Here is a 14326-nt window from a genome sequence, read left to right as displayed (position 1 = left end):
TTGTATGGAACAACTCCCTGCTTGATGGTACGTCGTGTTGTAGCTGTTCCCTTGCCCTCGAAAGTGCCGTTCCAACTGCATCAGCAACAGTTTACAATATACATCGTAGAGGATGACAAAGGAAACATAATATTATTTTTAGGGGCTTGTAAATTAAATAACATGCAAAAGAGGCTGGTATAACTTAGAAACTAGTGTTCAGAGGCCAACAATGAAATATATATAGAAAAGGCTGAGAACAAATGAATTTCTAATACGGTACTATAACTTTGTAGTCAAGCATACTGAATAGTGTAGCTTGGATTTCTAACTTTTACTCGAATTGTACCTTTCTCCGAGGTCGAATATGCGAGCAGCTCCGTAGTTGCCAACAGCTCCTCTCTGCTGAATTTCTACTCCATGGTTGCTGCGATTTTCTGTAGCAAGCAATTGAATATGTTAAATATAACTTACCAGGCTAACAATGGACTCATTCACCTCTTGTGTCCTTGTTGCATGCAACCCATCGCTGATGATGACGAAGTTTTCATGACCGAAGTATATATTTTAAGTCCTGGAAGCGATTTTCCCTGTCATTAACTGCAAGACCACATTTGCACTGTGTTACTGATAATTGAGAGAATTCGGTCGCATTGTAAAGCAGAAAGATCAATAGAATTAAAAGCGAAAAAAATTGTTGTAATACTGCAGAATGCAAAGCATTGACGACCGATCCTTCAATTTCTCTTAAGCTAAATTGTATTTTACTTAAATAGAATTGAATTTTACTTAAATATAATGCAATTATATTCAGCTTAAGTGCATTTTTATTCTACTTAAGTAGAATTCAAGTTAGCTTAAGCTAAATTCAATTGCACTTAAGCTTAATTGTATTCTACTTAAGTAAAATTGAATTTTACTTAAGTAAAATTCAATTTAGCTTAAGTGAAAAGGAAAGATACTTTTACTTAAGTGAAGTTGTATTTTATTTAAGTGAAATACAATTTAGCTTAAGTAAAATACAATTCTACTTAAGTGCAATTAATTTCACTTGAGCTTAATGGTATTCTACTTAAGTGGAATTAATTATACTTAGGTAGAATAAGCCGGAGATAAATGTTAAAACGGCTTGCCATAGGTGCCCTCTTTAACCGTCGTTAAGTCATTATGGCAAGATTCCATCCATTATTTTCATCTTTTATGCAGGTTCTAATGGTGTAGATAACACCACAATGCAATACAAACACCCTGATGGCAAAATAAATGCGGGGGGGGGGGGGGGTGTCAGCAGCGGCGAAACGATTGGTGACTTGGTACGCGAGCTTCGGACCAATGATTATATAAGGTCTCTAAAATCAGAGCAGTGAGCCCTTTAATCCTATAGTCCGGGCTCTATCGCACTATAACGCAGTGAGATTCGGTTCCTATACATCTTGATAATAATGAACCTATCACTTTTGAACGCAATGCAGTGTGTGTAGTGTATGTTTTATAGGCTTACAGATCTCCATACTATATCATTAAAGTCATCGTTCGATTGTAAATGTAATTTACATAAAATCGATGTTCGTAACTTTGCCAATATTTCCATTGGTACAAATGAAGAAAACCGTGCGCACTTCCCAAATTTGAATACCTCTCGTCAAAATAAAACAAGAAAAGGGGAAATTCTTTGATTCAGTACTGATATGTATTTCATCAATTACGTAATGTATCCAGGATTTTCAAACCCGGGGGGGGGGGGGCGCGAATTACTATCTAAGCGGAGCGCCACCATCGGTTGGCGCGCAGCGTACAAGAAAATTTCTTGTTCTGAAACCCCCCAGATCACCGGAAACGGCACTTCTCGGGCTTGAAATGACCAACCAGATGTACACTTTTTGCCTGAGAACCAAGTTTTTCCTAATAGTTTTTTTTTTTTTTCATCCATAACCTTTTTGAAGATTGTCAACCCGGTACACATCATGTTCGACCTGATCGCATCTCCTGTGGGTCTTTGCTTTTGTAGGTGATTCTACGTCGCGGCCCACAATACCCGTCAGCCCCACTTTTCAAGGTTTTGAGCCCCATATTTGTTCAGAATTTGAAAATTCACATTTCTCGTGAATAAACTCACTTCAAAACATACCCATAATGTTGTACAAAATTTCATCTATGGACAACCAATATAGAAAAAACTTCCTTCAACCCCTAACAGACCTGTCAAAATTGCACGAGTAGAGGGAAGTGTGATGTAGAATGCTGGTCAGAAATTTTCGAAAATTCAGACACAGTTAATTTATTGGTGTACAAATATTAAAACCTGTTATAACGGCTATTATAAAACTTGGTTGAAGGAAATGAAAAAATAGCAGATATTTCCGAAACCGAACACTACACGCATAGGCGTAGGAGGCGCGGCGGCAGTGGCGGAGCTAGGGGTATTGGTCAGGAGTGGCGAGAATGGTCTGAAGGGGCGCTTTCGACACTATCTAAGCGGAGCGCCACCACTGGTTGGCGCGTAGCGTACATAAATTTTTTGAGTAAAGATACTCCCTAGATCGCCGGAAATGACCCTCTCCGGGCCTGGCTAATTTGCAGATAAACGAAGAATAAATAGGTGTCATCGCCAAATTACAGCAACAAAATGTGACAAATGTCAATAAGTAGATGAGAGCGCAATAAAAAAGTCAATAATCACGAATAAGTAAAAAGTGGTAAAGAGCTGAAAAAGGCGCCAGCAGTCCATTTGAGTCCGTCAGGGGGGCATCCGCCCCCTGACCATATGGACGCTCCGCCACTGCGCGGCGGGGGTGCAGGCCCTAATTCGCCATTACTAATGTAAAAGAGCGTTTTGACATAATTGGACCTCCATGCTTTTTATACATCTACATGTGACATGTCGTTGTTTACATTAGCATCCCGCGGTATACTGCGCAATTTGAACGGACCGTACGGTACATGATGGCATGCGATGTAATAACCGATGCTTGCTTATATGATATTGACATGAACACGTTGAACGCGCGCTTCGCGCGCGAAAATTTTTGGCTATTTTTTCAGGCAAGTCGGACAGCTTTGAGGCTTTTCATCCTGGAACGCATTTTCATGCTCATTGATATGATGTGATATCTGCTGTTTGCGTTACAAATTCGAACAGGCGCGTAGCGAAGAATTTGCCAAGGGAGGGGCGAAGCCTGTAGGCAAATTATCTAAGCGTAGCGCCACCATAGGTTAGCGCGAAGCGTACAAGCAAATTTTGGCCGAAAATGTCTCCCAGATCGCTGGAAATGACACTTCCCAGGCCTTGTAAGTTGCCTCTAAGCACTTTCTATTTTGAAATTACTTAGCGATATCATTTAAAAAAATGCTGAATGGGGGGGGGGGCGGGCGGTCGCCCCCATCCCAAAATGCGTCATGTTCCCCGACGACACGGTCGAGTTCGAGATCAGCCACAGTTGGTTTCATAGCACAATTCTACACACGCGCTATGATAGACCATATATAGTATATATATAGATCATTAGTGAGAGAGGAAAATGGAAACGTCAAAAAATGGAGTTGTCGGTGTAAGGGGTAGGGTGAGTCACACTTTTACGAAATCATTGATCCGTCACTGGCTACCCTTCAGCGCTGTAATGATGTCACTGTTCTTCTTTCTCTACCCGGTGTCTTCGCGTTTTGCTTTTCCTCCCTCTTTTTCTCCTTTTTCTTTCTTTCTTCTTTTTCTTTTCCCTTCCTTCCTCTCCTCCTCCTCTTTTTTTCCCCTCTTTTTTCCTTTTTTCTTCTCTTTTTTTCTCTTCTCTTTTTCTTACCCGGGGGGCGCGCGCCCCCAACGCCCCCCCTGGATACGCACCTGTATATATATATATATATATATATATATATATATATATATATATATATATATATATATATATATATATATATCCTATAAACTTAACATGAAACGATGTTTGTCTGAACAAGTTTACTTTTGATGCCGTCACATTTGTATAGTCCAAGTACGATTGACCGTGAATGGAACTTCATATCATCTTCTCTCTATAGGGGTCCATGTTCGTCAATCTAAAAGGATACTTAGAGATAAGAGATACCGGTGTGTGTCAACTAACAGTAACACGGCATCCTATCATGCTATGTAGTGGTAAACAATTTGATATACCGTACTGATATACCGTACTGATATACCGTACTGATATACCGTACTGATATACCGTACTGATATACCGTACTGATATACCGTACTGATATACCGTACTGATATACCGTACTGATATACCGTACTGATATACCGTACTGATATACCGTACTGATATACCGTACAGATATACCGTACTAATATACCGTACTGATATACCGTACTGATATACCGTACTGATAAACAGTACTGATATAAAGTACTGATATACCGTACTGATACTGATATACAGTACTGATATACCGTACTGATATACCATACTGATATACCGTACTGATATACCGTACTGATATACCGTACTGATATACCGTACTGATATACCGTACTGATATACCGTACATTTGTATAGTCCAAGTACCATTGACCATTAATGGAACTTCATATCATATTCTCTCTACGGGTCCATGTTCGTCAATATCAAAGGATACTTAGAGATAAGAGATACCGGCGTGTGTCAACCATCACGTAGACTATTAGCTATGTACTGGTAAACAATTTGATATACCGTACTGGTCATATATAGATAATAGTTTACTTAGCACAACAAAGAAAGATATTATAATCTATTTGGTATGCTAAGTGGAAGTATATTGTTTTTTCTTTTACAATTCATTTACCTTGTTTCAAAACAGTTATAGCGCCATTTCGCATCCACGCAACCTCCATTTGACAAACAAAAAAAAACATCTCAAAGAGAGACTGCCCTCCCCTGGACGATAAAACATAAGCCCCGCCCATCCCCCTGTACAAACATGTTGGTCGCGACCGCGAGTCTACAATCACGGCAACTTGCAGTACAGCTACTACTATACGGCTTGCCTCAACCAGAAAACGAAAACGTTTAGTGGTTCCGATGACCAAATATATTCATAATGTGAGGAAAGCCATACATTTTGATATTTATGAACTTGTGAACACCAAAATGAAGAGGGGTCGTGTATTGACTAATGCGGCAATATATGAAAGAAGGTACCAGGAATCAGTTATCATGTTGGCAGTCTATTTATTGACATCGTATACAAATAGATACATGCATGAATATTAATGAGGTCAAAGTTTATGATCTGTACTGTATCATATACTGTACTTACATTGTATTATCCAAGTACATATGTATGAAGCTAATTGGACATATTATATCAGAGTTATCTTATTAAGAAAGTAATGTTCACTGATTCATATTCATGATATGCACACAAAAAACAAGAAGATTGATTGTATTAATGTAGTGTGACAAACCTTATATGTCAAGGATGAGAATCACGGAATATTTGGTTCTTGTCTTGTGTCAAAACCTATTTCTTGCAATTTGATGAATATTAATGATATAAACATGGAAATATCATGAATATGTGCTCATTTTGTACCAATATCACCATACCAGCAAGAACCAAATTTTACGTTACGCTCTACTTATTCACTAATACTAATGGCATCGGAACCAAAAGCAATCTACTCATCACAAGGCATCTACCTTCTATAGTATACCATTGATTCAACTTGTGGTTGTTGAGATATCATGTTTACAAGCTGTATTTTGACAATTTCACATAAAGCCCCGTCTATCATGAATATTAATGAGGTGAAAATTGTTGTTGCAAAGAACATGTTTATGTAGTTACTTCACCATACCAAGTATAAACAAAATCGGACATACTGTAGCAGAGAAATTGACATTTTCAGAATTTTCTGATAAGCCCTTGACCACTCATTAATATTCATGAGATGGGAACCAAAGTAAAAAAAACAAAGGGCACATCTACTCACCGTATAGGTCATCTGTCTCCCATTCAACTTGGTTTGGTTGAGATATCATGTTTACACACTGGTTTTGAAATTTGCCATTAAGCCCCGTCCCCTCATGAATATTAATGAAGTAAAATTGTTGTTACAAATGTTGTTAGACATGTACTTACTATGTAGTTACATCACCATATTCAGTATGAACTTAATGGGGCAACAGATCCTGACATTTTCATAATTTTACGTTAAGCTCCGCCCACTCATTAATATGTATAACAGCCCTACCATAAACGATAGGGGTCATCTACTGACCATGAGCAACACTACCAAATATGACATCGATACCACTTGTTTGTTGAGATATGGTGTTTCCAAGCTGTTTTTGAAGATTTCCCAAATAAACTCCATCCACTCTTGAATATCAAGTTGATCTAGTAACATTGGTGTGGCAAAGAACATGTACTTACTATGTAGTTACAACAACATACCCAGTATGAACTAGAATCGGACATCAATTGCAGAGATATTGACATTTTAAGAATTTTACATTAAGCCCCGCCCACTCCTCAATATGCAAGAGCCCTACCAATAACATTATTGCAATAATCATCTACTGACCAAGTATGACATCAATCACATATTTCCTTCTTGAGTTACCGTGTTTACAAGCTAGGGCGCTACATACACACACACACACGCTAACTCGTCTGCATATGTTCCGATAGATTCCAAAGCATCGGGACCAATCATCATATTCAAAATGCACCATGGCGCACTCAGTGCAACCGTAACATCTGTGGGGGGGGGGAGGGAGGGGGCACAGCAGTCTGTCTATGAGCATGCCCTCCTGCTGATGCAATTTGTGCAAAATGTTGGTCACTTGTGTCCACGAACGATATCTTCTTGTAGAGTTAGTCACTGGATCATTCTTCTCTGTATTTGAGTTAATCAGTTTCCATGAAACACAAATGTACCTTACTATCTCCGAATGCAAGTACTGTATACATCACTGAAAATTCTACATGCATGATGTATCTATTTTCCTATGAGGAACAGTTTTGTTCAAGACCCTGGCATTTTGCTGTACCTTTGCCTGCTACAATTAATATGAATGCGCCCTCACAGCCTCTGTCGAACATCTGTCAAAATCAGGTTCAGTGTAGGGAGTTGTTATTCCATAACATCTCCCTGGTTTAAGGCTAATTCCCAAACAAGCAGCTTTGTGGATGGGCGCCCTCAATCAGTGTTACAACTCGCCGGTATATAGAACGAACGCCTTTAAAGGATGTGAAGACTCGCGCAAAAAGAAACGTCTAATGCCGGTAATCTGACTTCGTTTCGAATGAGGTGTAACAGAAATGCTAGACACCACGTCACTTGTAAGCAACAGAAAGTTAACTTTTTTCAGATGGCCACTCGCGGTTTGGGGTGTCTTCAATGCCTTTAACAAGACTGGATGTACTATACAGGTACATTTAACAACCCTTACAGGGTGTGAAGACTCGCGCACAAAGAAACGTCTGATGCCGGTAATCTGACCTAGTTTCGAATGAGGTGTAACAGAAGTATTAGACACCACCATCGATCCCAGAAAATACACACGCAGCTTGCTACCGTCGGTATTTAGACACTATTGTACGGTCAATACATACAGCTACGGTCAATACCCACAACACAGTGTACATAGCAGCGATGGACATCTCAGCTCTATAGATAAAAGAAAACAAGGTATCACGTTTCATTACTGTCTGCATTTTGTAGCGACAAGAAGAAAACGTCACTTGCAAGCAACGGAAAGTTAACTTTTTCAGAGCACAGTACTGCGGTTTGGGGCGAGTCTTCAATGCCTTTCATAATGACAACCCCAAATAACAATTGACCAGATCAGCATCTCTACACTTTGCAGTACTGATACATAAATATGAAAGTTGGTTCATGGCCAACTGTTTTATAGTACATCTAACAGATCTTTTTTTTTCAAGTTTTGGAAAAGATAAGTAGTCTCAAAACCAGATCCCCAAACTGTGCCTTTGGCATCATTCACTTCAACATTAAAATATTTTCTATTCAACACATATAAAGGTGATTTTTTTAATATTTCAAGTTTTTTTCATTGGTACAAAAGACAAAATAAAATTCGAGTTCCAAATACCCCTTGCCTTGCCCCCTCCCTCCCGCACCTTCCTCCACAAAAAAAAAAAAAACAGAATCAATAGATTCAACATGGAATTCAATCTATTAAGTGCTTAACACATAGTATTTAAATTCCATCACATTACTTATTGTGTCATCTATATATATTAACACATTATTTCAGTAAAATAGCTGCTTGCAAAATTGTTTGTACTCAAAACAAAATGCAAAAAAGGGTTACATTATATGCACTAAAGGCACTGGTAATTTAAAATTTGAACACACAATTCACAATGTTATTTCATAACGGAAAGCTTACAATAAATTTAAATCAATGCATCGAAAGCACTGGCATTCAAATGCTCGGGCAGACAATGGGATGTTAATTGCTTAATCACTTAATGGACATAATTAGCAAAATGATATGAGATGAAAGAAATTAAAAAATAACATTTTGACCAATCCTACCCCCATACCTGTTACCATGAAATTCAAAAATAAACAAAAGCACTCAAAAAGTCAGTGTAATACCTTGCCAATTATGAGATCAATAAATCATGTAACTAGTATAACACTGCACTCAAGATTTTCAGAGTTTTGACCATCTTTGACTTCCATAGGTTTTTTGCACATCAAGTAGTAGTTATATGCCTTTTACCTTCACATATATATATATACTACACAATTCTTAAAGGATGATAACATAGACAGACTTTTAGTCTTGATATGTTATAGACCAAGCCAAGAAAAAAGAAGAAAAAAAAAATGAGTACTAGTAATGTTTCTACAGCTTTAGAGTATTTTGATTTTCAATATGCTAATAATATCTCTGGAATGCTCCTTTAAGGGCTTACTTAATGACAATGCAGGCTTAACTTTAAATGTTCATCCATTGCTTTAAAGGGTGTGAAGACTCGCGCAAAAAGAGACGTCTCATGCCGGTAATCTGACCTAGTTTCGAATGAGGTGTAATAGAAGTGTTGAACACCACCATCGATCCCAGAAAATACACACACAGCTTGCTACCGTAGGTAATTAGAAACTAGTGTACAGTCGGTACATACAGCTGCTGTCAATACCCACAGCACAGTATACACGCAATACAGCGATGGGCATCTCAGGTCCAGCTAAAGATAACCATTAAGGTATCACGTTTCATTACTGTCTGCATTTTGTAGCGACACAAACAGAACGTCACTTGCAAGCAACAGAAAGTTAACTTTTTCAGATGGCCGCACGCTGTTTGGGGCGAGTCTTCAATGCCTTTAATGACAATGTTGGTTCCTCACTGCAGGCCTTACTCTTAATGTTTTATCCATTGCTTTAAATGCCAATTATGCAACCAAAACCTTTATATAAACACCACTAGAGCACTTTGGATGACATTCAACACCATTCTTCCTTGATGAATTTGTACACATATTGTATTTATGTCATTGAGGTCAAAGATTCTTTGATTTCCCTTTTGGGTCTTGTGTGTTGCATCTGAGGAACTGACCTAGTGATCTGTATATATAAAATCCAATATATAATCCAATTGCTTTATTGTATGAGCCTCAGCATTTCTTTTAAATTTTTGTTCCTTAAAGAATCATTCCTCAAAACGTGTTACATAGAAATACAACCTGGATCGAAAGCAGTGTGATCAACAACAACTTATCATAATTACTTTTACAGTCGTCCTTTCAACATGTAAAAACTACACAGTCCAAGTATGGCATTTCAGGGAGCTCCAAGATGTTAGGACTTGGGCATCTTTTGACCTCCAGAGACACACACACACACACACACATACTGTAAATAGGTCTCCAATAGCTATTAAAGTAGATCTTTGTACAAATTATGATGTTCAAACTGCTGGACTTTGTTTCTATCTTAAGAAGTATCTGAAGAGGAGCACAAGAGACTAGCGTATGAAATAGGCAGGCAAAGTACACAATATAAACAAACTGGAGGGTGGAACGTAAACATTTAAGCTGAAGGATCGGGAAATAATGACATAGGTACAACTTGTCACTGGACAGAGCAAATTTGAAAGGAAGAAATAAAAACTATATATCAGCTATGACATCAATGAACAATTCATATCCTTGTTCTACATGATCAGTTATAATGATAAGAGAGTGGGATGGAGTGGGTGGTATTGGGGGGGGGGGGGGGGGGAAAGGGTCATTTTTTCCTGAAACAGCTTTTTGAAACACTTTTAACATTACTTCTGGCAACAAAACACTTATGAACTCAAGTAAAGTTTTCAGGTAAATTAAAATCCATGACTTCTCAAAAACTCGTTTTTCAGTGTCCATAGCCTTTCACAGGACCTGATATGTCTCATCTCTAAGTACTCAATCTGTGATTCTTACTACTATAAAATGATGTCATACTTTTCCATGATTCCAATATAAAAACTTATTGCTGTTCGATGTCGATCTCAATTCTTGATAACTGAACAGAATCATTTTTTAACTTTGTTTGTCACCGACCAGCAATGTCCACCAGAGGTCATTCAGTCCAGGAGATACCTGGATATAAATCCCTACTGTAGAGGTTATTTAGCCGACAAGTCCACCTTTCGATGACAGTTTGATGACCTATATCTACGGTCTGTAGCCATCGAGGACTGCCACAGCACTCATAAGTTTCACAGTTCTCAGAGTTCGTTTTAACGGATCCAGATTGGTTTCTGAAAAGTGCCCCATTGATTCCAGCTCATTTAGTAACTCCAGTCCACTGCAAGTTCTTTCACATACGGCTGGCGCGATCCCCAACAACATATGAATCTCTTGGCACTTGGCTTTGGTGAGCTGGTTTGCCACTGTCAACTTCAGGAGTCCATAATTCATATCATCACCCATCCTGCTATCTGGATGAAAAAGTAGAAAACGGAAGAATTACTTGTAGTTTATGCGATTTATGATTTACTACATTACCAAACAGAACACATGTTCTGATGATAAAATATTAGTGATGGAAATAGGTACCTGGACCTGTGAAACCGAGAGAGTGACCATAAAATTGACTACCTGGTTCTTGCCATTTTACTTTTTAATTTGGAACTTCACTTTAATATACTGTTCTTCAAGTCAATGTTCAGTTTCATTATTATTCAAAGTACTGAAAGTTTGACAGTCTTGGCCTTGTGACATTCAAATATATCAGTTTCTACTTTTATGATATTGGCAACTTAGAAAAAGTAGCATGAAGATGTTGTTGGCTCTGTTGTATGCATCATTATAACTGAAACATTTTGGAAACATTAACTTCTGTTTTCAAAATACAAGTACGCTTGACAGCAGCAAATTAGCTCATTTATAAGCTTCACACAGTGTCCACCTATTCAACCCAAATATATGGTAACACTACCCCTGGGGGTCTTCCCATATGATGCAGCCATATACAACAATAGTTTTCAATTATCTCTATTAACCTGAGTAGAGAGGCAAAGGAGATAATGTGGATGGCATAAATGAAACTACACAATGATCTGGTCAGGATTTCGACCAGCAATCCTTAGATTGCGAGTAAATTGCTGTTCTTGTCAGTCAAATTGGAACCCAGAAATGGCCACAAAAAATTGCCACAGTGAAACAAGAAAACATCACTTGTGACTTTCTCGGATTATTTCAAACATTTAGCATAATTACACAGTCAACTTCAAGGCGTGCGCTAAGTTAGGGAAATTTTTTGTGGCTTCAAGCAGTTCAATGCCCGACCTTTACAAGTATAATTCTTTCTATTATACCATCATAAAGTCAATTCATGCACTTATAACAGTAAACCTGTGGTGGAATAAGAGATGTGATGTATTTTTCTCAATTTATTTGAGGAAGACATAGCCTAGGCATATAGCTTTATGGGTGTAACTTGAATGTGTAAAAGAGATCAACTCATCCTTGGCCTATGCTAAGGAACTAATAGTACAGCAATGTTATGCATAGCGCTAGGCTTAGCCTAGATATTATATTTATCATATTAAAAATCATCAATGAAATAATCCAATTGGTTAAACAACTTTAAAGTTAAAGATTGGCTTGATCCACAAAATAACAGGCTACAATTTACCACGACGATGGGAGTGTCAATTTGTCAACTGCAGGCTAAGTTAGGTCCTAACCTTGCATACTAACATGGGCTACTGAGTGTAAGTTCTATCTAACTTGACGTTGATAACTCAGGTCTAACGTTAATGTTATGTAGCCTAACTGTTAAGCCTCTAGAGCCTAACTGAGCTAGGCTAGAATAAGCCGAGAGCCTAGGCGGCTTGACTTACTTAGGTTAGGACAAGAGTTTTGCGTGAAATTTTGCGTTTCTAATGACTGACCGATATTTTTGATGGCGTCTTTTTCATTAGCCAAAATTTGCTTTAATCCAACGAGATCCTAGCAGGTTGCCAGGTGATAGGCAAGCGAATCGTAAATTTTGCACGCGCAATTCAGTGCACTGGGTAACGGCTAGCTTTATGCAAAAGGTACAGGCGGAAGTGAAGCTAGGCTAGCACTAAACTAAAGCACGTAAATATTCTGCTCTATGGCCTAAGCCAAAGAAATACATGCCCAGCCCGCGCCGCATCATATGGAACGCCAATAGCGTTACAATTTGAGTTTGTCTAATGTAAACTTTTTTTCAACTGAAATTAACTGACTTTATAACATGAAACCAGTTTCCTAACTTCAAGCTTTTTCTTTACTTTGATACAAATCCATGCCTTTGTCAACCATTACATTATTCTTTGAAACACAGTTTGGTGTAGGTCATTGTTTAACGTCGTTGTTCAAGTTAATTTATGACAAATAATGCGTAGCGTCTTACAACTAATTGTGTGTGATGCTTTCTAAAATACCGTCCTTGCTTTCAACTTCCTCTGTTGTAGTGTTTGTAGTTGCTGCTGCAAAGAATTGTCACGAGTTATACACTGCCGGGTATAACATAAGTCAAATTTCTATGTAGGGGTGCTTCCCTGCTATATCCTGTCCATCTCACTCTTCCCCCATCCTTGCACATGCTTTTAAATTGAATGTGCAAATTGAATTAAATTTAATCATCTGCTTTGATACTACATTTTTATCTAGCAGCCAATCGACTCAAAAGTCAAGAGAGTGTAGTATCTACGTGACAGTGCATAACTTACATTGTGCGTGATATGTACATTACATGCCTTCGCAATGCGTTAACATCGATATCATGTAGGTTACCGTATACTCTGATCACATGACATACCATATGCATTCATTTTGTGAAATTTGACACAGTTATAGTGTTACAACCCCCCTTAGCGCGGAATCGTATTTAATGGAAATTAGTACAGGAACGAACTTTTACTATAAAGGATATTATTTTTTATGCTTCTACAACTGTCTTCTTATAACTGAACTTATACTTTTGTGAAAGAACTATATCGTACAAAGGGGCCCTGGATTATTTTCTAAGGCAGATTTTGCTTTTTGAAAACCACAGGGTTGATGATTTGAACAGCTCGTGTCCAGACAAACGAGCTGGGCGACCGACAAAGTATGTACATGTCTGTATTCGTCATATTGCAAACTATAACCAATCGTAACCTTTGTTCTTGATTTCCGAACAACTCCCTCTCAGGAACCAGGTTCAAAACAGAAACCTTCCTTAGACACGCCCATTTCTCTCAATATGCATAAGACACTTCACGAATCATCCCTTTCCAAAAAGGAGTCTGATAGGCGCGTGTGACTTTATAGCTGTGTGTGCGCGCGTGTCATCGACGCGTGCATGCGTTCGCGATACGCGTCTTTGTTGTGATTCTGAATACACGTGTATATAACACATAAGATATTGTAATTATACATTGGAACTGCAATGTTGTCTTTAGATTGTATAACTTATTTTATTTATAAATTATTGTCCTTTGTGCCGCAAATTTCCAGAATCATTCAATAAGCATCTAACAAGGTACAGTTAGACTAATATTCTTACTTGACACGGAGACGTTGTGTACTGTGACTCTGCGCTTGTATAGCCATTGTGCATGTGGCCGTTTGACCGCGTGCGTAGCCTGTGCAGTTGAAAATATTGCGTGCTATGCGTGTTTCACCATCGGCGTATACATCAACCTGGACCTAATATACGTCAATTTCATGGAGAGGCATCATATGACGTCATCGAATATAATACACAGAGGGATCGCTCCGCAGCATAGAAATGTATTACATTCAAGGGCGGCGGAACCGGGGGGGGGCACAGGGGGCACGTGCCCCCCCACTTTTCCTCAGATTAAAAATGTGCCCTTTTTCTACATAAAAATTTCTAAATAAAAAAAGAGTT

General features: G+C 38.4%; 1 long non-coding RNA gene across 1 annotated transcript; it reads right to left on the bottom strand.

Moving 5' to 3' along the window:
* Nucleotides 1–8119: 8119 nt before the first annotated feature.
* On the bottom strand, nucleotides 8120–12605 carry LOC139966781 (uncharacterized). Its single transcript, XR_011792750.1, has 2 exons — nucleotides 12354–12605; nucleotides 8120–10895 (listed from the first exon to the last, which is right to left on the bottom strand). It is a non-coding gene; the product is annotated as an uncharacterized lncRNA (long non-coding RNA).
* Between the last annotated feature and the right edge of the window lie 1721 nt (nucleotides 12606–14326).

This window comes from Apostichopus japonicus, chromosome 1 (genome assembly GCF_037975245.1).
Source record: "Apostichopus japonicus isolate 1M-3 chromosome 1, ASM3797524v1, whole genome shotgun sequence".
In the NCBI taxonomy this organism is placed as follows: domain Eukaryota; kingdom Metazoa; phylum Echinodermata; class Holothuroidea; order Aspidochirotida; family Stichopodidae; genus Apostichopus; species Apostichopus japonicus.
Note: the sequence above shows the minus strand (reverse complement) of the source record. Positions and strands in the feature narration are given on the sequence as shown.